Source organism: Rhinopithecus bieti, unplaced genomic scaffold (genome assembly GCF_001698545.2).
Source record: "Rhinopithecus bieti isolate Rb0 unplaced genomic scaffold, ASM169854v2 scaffold_39705, whole genome shotgun sequence".
Lineage (NCBI taxonomy): Eukaryota > Metazoa > Chordata > Mammalia > Primates > Cercopithecidae > Rhinopithecus > Rhinopithecus bieti.
This window is the reverse complement of record NW_016816813.1, coordinates 212,123-220,351: the sequence shown is the minus strand read 5'-3', so window position 1 is coordinate 220,351 and position 8,229 is coordinate 212,123. Positions and strand designations below refer to the sequence as shown.

The following is an 8,229-nucleotide window of genomic DNA, read 5'->3' as shown; positions in this document are numbered from 1 at the left end:
TTTTTTTTGAGACGGAGTCTCGCTCTGTCACCCAGACTGGAGTGCAGTGGCCAGATCTCAGCTCACTGCAAGCTCCGCCTCCCGGGTTCACGCCATTCTCCTGCCTCAGCCTCCCGAGTAGCTGGGACTACAGGCACCGCCACCTCGCCCGGCTAGTTTTTTGTATTTTTAGTAGAGATGGGGTTTCACCGTGTTAGCCAGGATGGTCTCGATCTCCTGACCTCGTGATCCGCCCGTCTCGGCCTCCCAAAGTGTTGGGATTACAGGCTTGAGCCACCGCGCCCGGCCAATATGGATTTTTTTAGAAGAAAAATCCTATGAGATTTCTTAAACCATTATAAATTATTTCCACAATTCATAATTTATAAATATCCTTGTTTCATATAATTTTAGTTGATTTCTATTGTGGGCCTTTAATCCTCCTTGTGTCTAGCAAAGGAGCGACAGTTTGATTTACTCTTTACTGATTGGGATGCCCTTTATTTCTTTCTCTCATCTCATTGCACTGGCTAAGACTTCCAGTACTATGTTGAATAGAAGTGGTGAAAGTGGACATCCTTATCTTATTCCAATCCCCAGGGGGAATGCTTTCAACTTCCCTTGCTACCTTTTCCTTGCATTGCCCACCCTGCTCCCCACGCTCCAGCCGAAACTTCTTCTCCTTTAGTGTTGTGTAATTTTAGGACTGTTGCTATAGCAGGTATGTTTGTCTTAGCAAATTAACATTTGTGTAGGAATTCTGAAAAGACAAACTTCGTTTCTGTAATAACATTTTAAATTGCTCTATTTTCATTGGCTCTTAAATTTTAAAATTTCATTTTTATTTGTGGTAGAAGACACATAACATAAAATTTACTATTTTAACCATTTTAAAATGTGCAGTTCAGTTGTGTTAAGTATATTCACATTGATGTACAACCAATCTCCAGAACTTTTCATTTTTCAGATCCGAAACTCTGTACCTGTTAGGTGGGTCTTAATTTTAAGACTGCAGTTCTTGCAAAAATTTCACAAACATAATACATTTGCTACTTACTGGTGGTGGTATTATTATTATTTGTTTTTAATTTTTTTTTATTTCAATAGGTTTTTGGTGAATAGGTGGTGTTTGTTTACATGAATAGGTTCTTTAGTGGTGCTCTCTGAGAATTTGGTATACCCATCACTGAGCAGTGTACACTGGAACCGATGTGTGGTCTTGTCCCTTGCCACCCCTAACCCTTTCCCCCTAGTCTCCAAAGTCCAATGTGTCATTCTTAGGCCTTTGTGTCCTTATAATTTAGCTCCCATATAGAAGTGAGAACATTTGATGTTTGGTTTTCCATTACAGAGTTACATTACTTAGAATAACAGTCTCCAATTCCATCCAGGTTGCTGTGAATGCCATTATTTCATTCCTTTTTATGGCTGAATAGTATTGCATTGCTTTATCCATATTTCCTTTTTTTTGTTGTGGTTTTTTGAGACAGAAAAAATGTTTTTCATTTTTCATATCTGAAACTGTGTACCTGTTAGGCGGGTCTTAATTTTAAGACTACAGTTTAATTTTAAGACTATAGCTCCATCACCCAGGCTGGAGTGCAGTGGTGTGATCCTGTCTCACTGCAACCTCCGCCTCTGGGTTTAAGCAGTTCTCTTGTCTCAGCCTCCTAAGTAGCTGGGACTACAGGTGCCTGTCACCATGCCTGGCTAATTTTTGTATTTTTAGTAGAGACGAGGTTTCACGTTGTTGGTCAGGCTGGTCTTGAACTCCCGACATCAGGTGATCCACCTGCCTTGGCCTCCCAAAGTACTGGGATTACAGGCATGAGCCACTGTGCCTGGCCTATCCACATTTCTTTATCCACTCATTGATTGGTGGGCATTTGGGTTGGTTCCATGTTTTTGCAATTGCAAATTGTGCTGCTATAAGCATGTGTGTGCAAGTATCTTTTTCGTGTAATGACTTCTTTTCCTAACTACTAGGTAGATACCTAGTAGTGGGATTGCTGGATCAAATCGTCTGGATAAAAAGTACATCAAATCGTCTGGATAAAAAGTACATCAAATGGATCTACTTTTAGTTCTTTAAGGAATCTCCACACTGTTTTCTGTAGTGGTTGTACCAGTTTACATTCCCACCAGCCCTGTAAAAGTGTTCCCTTTTCACTGCATCCATGCCAACATCTATTATTTTTTATTTTTTGATTATGGTCATTGTTGCAGGAATGAGGTGGTATTGCATTGTGGTTTTGATTTGGATTTCTGTGATAGTTAGTGATGCTGAGCATTTTTCCACATGCTTGTTGGCCATTTGTATATCTTCTTTTGAGAATTAGCTATTGATGTCCTTAACTTTTTGATGGGATTTTTTTTTCTCTCTGATTTGTTTGAGTTCTTTGTAGATTCTGGATATTAGTCTTTGTCGGATATATAGATTGTGAAGATTTTCTTCCACTCTGTGGGTTGTCTCTTAACTCTGCTGATTTCTTTTGCTGTGCAGAAGCTTTTTAGTGTAATTAAGTACCATCTATTTATCTTTGTTTTTGTTGCATTTGCTTTTGTTGGTCATAAAGTCTTTGCCTAAGCCAAGTCTAGAAGGGTTTTTCTGATGTTCTAGAATCTTTATGGTTTCAGGTCTTAGGTTTAAGTCTTTGATCCATCTTGAGTTGATTTTTGTATAAGGTGACATATGAGGATTCAGTTTCATTCTCCTACATGTGGCTTGCCAGTTTTACCAGCACCATTTGTCTAATAGGGTGTGCTTTCCTCACTTTATGTTTGTTATCTTTGTAAGTACTTGGCTTTATTTCTGGGTTCTCTATTCTGTTTAATTGGTCTGTGTGCCTGTTTTTATACCAGTGCCATGCTGTTTTAGTGAATATGGCCTTATAGTATAGTTTGAAGTTGAATAATGTGATGCCCCCAGACCTGTTCTTTTTGCTTAGTCTTGCTTTGGCCACACAGGCTCTTTTATGGTTCCATATTAATTTTAGGATTTTTTTTTTCTAGCTCCATGAATAATTATTTTGATGGGAATTGCATTGAATTTGTAGATTGTTTTTGACAGTATGGTTGTTTTCAAAATATTGATTCTACCCATTTATGAGCATGGGATATGTTTCCATTTGTTTATGTCATCTGTGATTTCTTTCAGCAGCAGTGTTTTGTAGTTTTCTTTGTGGTTTTTCACATCCTTGGTTAGGTATATTTCTAAGTATTTTATTTTATGTTTTTGCAGCTATTGTGAAAGAGGTTGAGTTCTTGATTTGATTCTCAGCTTGGTCGCTGTTGGTGTATAGCAGTGCTGCTGATTTGTGGACTTTAATTTTGTATCCTGAAAATTTGCTGAATTCATTTACCAGTTCTGGGAACTTTTCGGATGAGTCTTTAGGATTTTCTAGGTATACAGTTATATCATCGGCAAACAGCGACAGTTTGATTTACTCTTTACCGATTTGAATGCTCTTTATTTCTTTCTCTCATCTCATTGCTCTGGCTAAGACTTCCAGTACTATGTTGAATAGCAGTGGTGAAAGTGGACATCTTTGTCTTGTTCCAGTTCTCAGGGGTAATGCTTTCAAGTTCCTCTGTTTAGTATAATGTTGGCTGTGGATTTGTTATAGTCGGCTTTTATTATGTTAAGGTATGTCCCTTCTATGCTGGCTTTGCTGAGGGTTTTAATCATAAAGGGATGATGGATTTTGTCAAATGCTTTTTCTGCATCTATTGACATAATCATGTGATTTTTGTTTTTGATTCTGTTTATAGTTTATTAAGAAAAGATTATGTAGATGGCTTTAAAACAAAATACCAAATAGTATGTTCTTAATTTATACCATAAAGTTAGAGAATATTTGAATTACTGTAATTCATTTGATTTAGGATGACTGAGGCATTATGCTTTGATAGCAGGTGGGCTTGCTTTTTCTTTTTTAAATCATAAACAAGTTCTATTACAGTTTGGTTATTTAGCCAATAGAAATGTGTATACTTAAATATGTTTGGACTTTTGGGAAACTGTGTTTATCAATCTTAAGAAATGCTCTTATCGGGCCGGGCGTGGTGGCTCAGGCCCATAATCCCAGCACTTTGGGATGCAGAGGTGGGCGGATCACGAGGTCAAGAGATTGAGACCATCCTGGCCAACATGGTGAAACCCCATCTCTGCAAAAAATACAAAAATTAGCCGGGTGTGGTGGCATGCGCCTGTAGTCCCAGCTACTCGTGAGGCTGAGGCAGGAGAATCGCTTGAACCTGGGAAGTGGAGGTTGCAGTGAGCTGAGATAGTGCCACTGCACCCTAGCCTGGCGTCAGAGTGAGACTCTGTCTCAAAAAAAAAAAAAAAAAAAAAAAGAAAGAAAAAGAAATGCTCTTATCTTTCATAGGAGTGGCTTCAGCTATAACAGGTAATCTTAAAGGTCTCCTCCAGTGTTGACTGTTCTTTATTTTGTTGGTTTACTTCACTGTTAGATATAATGGTTTTCATTATAAATTATTAGTTGGTCGAAATGGGAGCGGCTTTAAGAAAACATAAAAATTTCATTTCTTTGTACTGTCTTTAATTCTAACTTTTATTTTCCTGTGATTTTTGCTTTTCATTTAAAATACCATTTTTTAACAATAGTTTTATTTTCTTTTGTAGGATATGTAGTAGTAATGCTTGTATCAAGGTAGCTTTTTTTCATTGATTATATTTTGAATTTTCTTGTAGCCAGTGTTAGCTAACATGGTCCTTATGATGAGAACCATTATTGGTTTTGTGACTGGTGGTGGTGGCAGCAGTTCTTTTATCTTCCAGATTATTTCTAGTAACTTTCTACACCTATCACAGGACATTGAGAGTAACTATCAATTTTGTATTTTATGATACTTTCCTTTTAGCTGTTTAAAGTCTAGCATACATGTTGTAGAAGAGGTGCAAATAGACATGAAAGTCATATTTTGATGTTTTACATATTGTCAGCTAATGTTTCACTGTACTTCTTTGGGCTGCTATAAATTTCGTTCTTGTACTGATAATACAAAATCTTGTCAAAAAATATAACTCCTACCTAACAGTAGATCTATTTTATATTTTGTTAATGAATAGAAGTATAAAAGTATTAACACTTTATTTCTTGTCCAAGAGCCATTTTTTAAAATTCTAAAAAAGTAAAATCTGCATTTTAAGAAGTTAAATTTATTTTTTAAAAATTTTCTAGTTGGAAAATTATAAAGTTTAGTACACACCCAGAAAACATTTACTAAAATTGATTATGTAAAAAATTAAAACTTCACCTTCACAAAACCAAATCATAGCAAAATAACAAGATTACCTTGTATGGCAAAAGTCTAAATATAAATGATGAGATGTGGAAAACTACTGAAGCATTGTTAACGAATGAAGAGATTTCACAACTTGATAAATTAAATGCCAGGAATTCATTAGAAATACTGGCAGATAATACAAATGGTGCACAGAAAAATAATGTCCTTGAAAAGATGTTCTGTCATACGTAAAATAATACAACTGCAACTTAAAACTTCCCCGAGGTACTCTGTTTCACCTAGTTAACTGGCAACATAAAGCCTAATAATATACTTAGCTGCAGATGCGGTAGATCAATTCCTTATAAATTTTTGGTGGGAATGTAAGTTTGTATAACTTTGGGAGAGTTACTTGGAAATGTATTTCAGAATTTAACTATACATACTCTTTGAGCACTTTCACTTTTAGAAACTTAATCTGGATATATAAAAGCACATGTGTATGAATAGATATAATCAAGGCTTTTAATTGCGGGAGGTAATTCTTTTAGTAACTTCATGTTTTTCCTTTGTACTTGAATGTGTGTGGAATCTCTCTGGAAGGATACAGAAGCTGCTAACAGCACTAGATCCTTAGGAGAGAAACTGAGGTTGCTGAAGAGGGCATGAAAAACAACCTTTTAACTTAAGTACAATTTACAGAATACATGTGCATGTATTACCTGCTAAAGTTAATATTAAAAAGAATGCCGTGGAACTAAGACTATCTTGTCAGCCATGTGTAAAATACACCATCAGTGGACAGCACAGGTGTTTAGCACATCACTGATGTGCTGGCAGTGCCACAGTGTGTTAGTATTTGCCACTCAATTCAAACATCTCTCCCTTGAAAGGAAGTTCCTTGACCTGCTTTAGTCACCCCTGACTACCTAGGGTGGTCATATTGATTTATTCCATATATTTTTTCTAAGATCTTATATTTGTAATTAATGTTTTGTTCTAGTTGTTTAATATCTTTTTCCATAGATAGAGTTGGGCTCCGTGAAGGCTGGGAGTCCACCCCTCTTGCACTGCTGCATCCTCGCTATGTACTATGATGCTTTGGATGGCGTTGACATTCACAGCATCTTTCAATGAGTCTTTACTCGTTCTAGAGTATCAGAGCAAAGCCAGAGCCTAACAGGAAAATATGATAAACAAGCCTCTTCTCACCCATGTGGGCATTTCTGTTCCTTCTTCCAGTGACTTCCCTAAAACAAATTAAAAGTTTCACTTTTTCAAGGGGGCAGGACACAGAACTCTTTCAGAAACCAATGTAAACCATAGAAGGCAGAGATGCAAATGCTTCTACATTTTGTCATGTAATTTTAGTGGTTTCATGGATTTCCCTAAAGCTCTTCAACTTGACCCGCCTCACTTAAGGATCCACTCTGCCGGATTGTTTTTTCTGACCTTTATTCCATTGACAGTTTTTGGTAACATTTTTCTGATTTTCCCCCCATTGTTTCTAGACTGGGCTATTGTGTTTTATGAACATTTTCAAATGTACAGAAAAGTTGTAAGAAGTAATACTTTTGGACACCCAAACGCCCAGTGTTCCACCATTCATATTCTGCAGTTAGCCTTTTACCATATTTCTCTCTTTCTTTGCTTTTTTGAAACAGTACTTTGCTCTTTGATCCAAGCTAGATTGCAGTGAGGTGATCACAGCTCACTGTAGTCTTGACCTCCTGGGCTCAAGTGATCCTCCTACCTCAGCCTCTTGAGTAGCTAAGACTACAGGCCTGTGCCACCAACCCTGGCTAATTTTTTTTTTTTTTTAATTTTTAGTAGAGACAGAGTGCCACCAAGTTGCCCAGACTGGTCCTGAACTCCTGGGCTCAAGAGATTCTCCTGCCTTGGCCTCCCCAAATGCTGGTTACAGGCATGAGGCACCTATCTACCATATTTTCTTTATCACATAACTATCCATCTGTCTATCCATCCTTTTTTATTTAGGGCATTTGAGTAAGTTGCCAACATCATTACACTTTCCTCCATATACTTCAACTTGTATGGCGTTAACTACAGTTCAATATTGTTTACAGGACTCTTTTTTGAGATAGAAATTTATATACAATAAAATGCACAAATCTTACATGTAACATTTGATGAATTTTGACAAATATATACACTTGTGTAACTCAAACTTATCAAGATCTAGACCATTGCCATCACCCCAGAAAGTTTACTCAGGTTCTTTCCTAGTACTTTTTGTTTACTGGTTTATGTGATTATAATTTACTATGTTACGTTTATATTACAGTGATCCCTCAAGTTTATACTGTTTGATCAGCATTGCCTCTGTCTTTAGATGAGGTCTGATGAGAGATCCAAGGTCCTTAAGAATTGTCCTAGCCCTAAAACAAAGAAGATGCAGTAGGAGTCAGTAACAAAGCCACCAGCCCTGGTGGTTGTGTTGATGGTGGTCTCTAAGCCTTTGTGAGGAAAAGGAGGTGTAGGAATACTGACTAGGCTGACAGAAGTGGGGGTCTTGTTAATCCCTTGCGTTCACAGGGGTCCTACAGGTTATTTTTTAGGTGAACAAGTTTATTAGATGTTTTACTACCGCACAACTTACTCAGTTGCTCTCTGAAGTGAGATAAGGAAATGAGGATTATATTAACTGAGAAAGAACAATAGTCACACATCTTAGAATAAGCATAGTGGTGGAGAGAGGGTAGGCACAGCAATGTAGAGCCTTTTGTCACCAGTTGGTGATACTTGTGGAGTCACAGACCCCTGGGAGGTGGAGGAAGTAGAGAATGTCCAGTGGGAAGAAGAAATCTAAAACTTAATCTGTTTTCATAGAAGTCTTGTGATGTGTATATAGTGATTATATTACCAGAAGGAGGGGCTTGAGTGAGTTGTCCAGGTTCTTGGCATTTTGAACAAATCAGACAAAATGCACAAAATAACAAAGGAATGAAACACAGGAAAGAAGCAGCAAAAGCAGGAATT

The 8,229-nt window shown here is 37.2% G+C and overlaps 1 protein-coding gene across 1 annotated transcript in view; it reads left to right on the top strand.

Moving 5' to 3' along the window:
- The window catches only part of DDX10 (DEAD-box helicase 10), a 289,327-nt gene that overhangs the window by 167,199 nt on the left and 113,899 nt on the right, over positions 1-8,229 (top strand). The gene's annotated exons all lie outside the window — the stretch shown is intronic.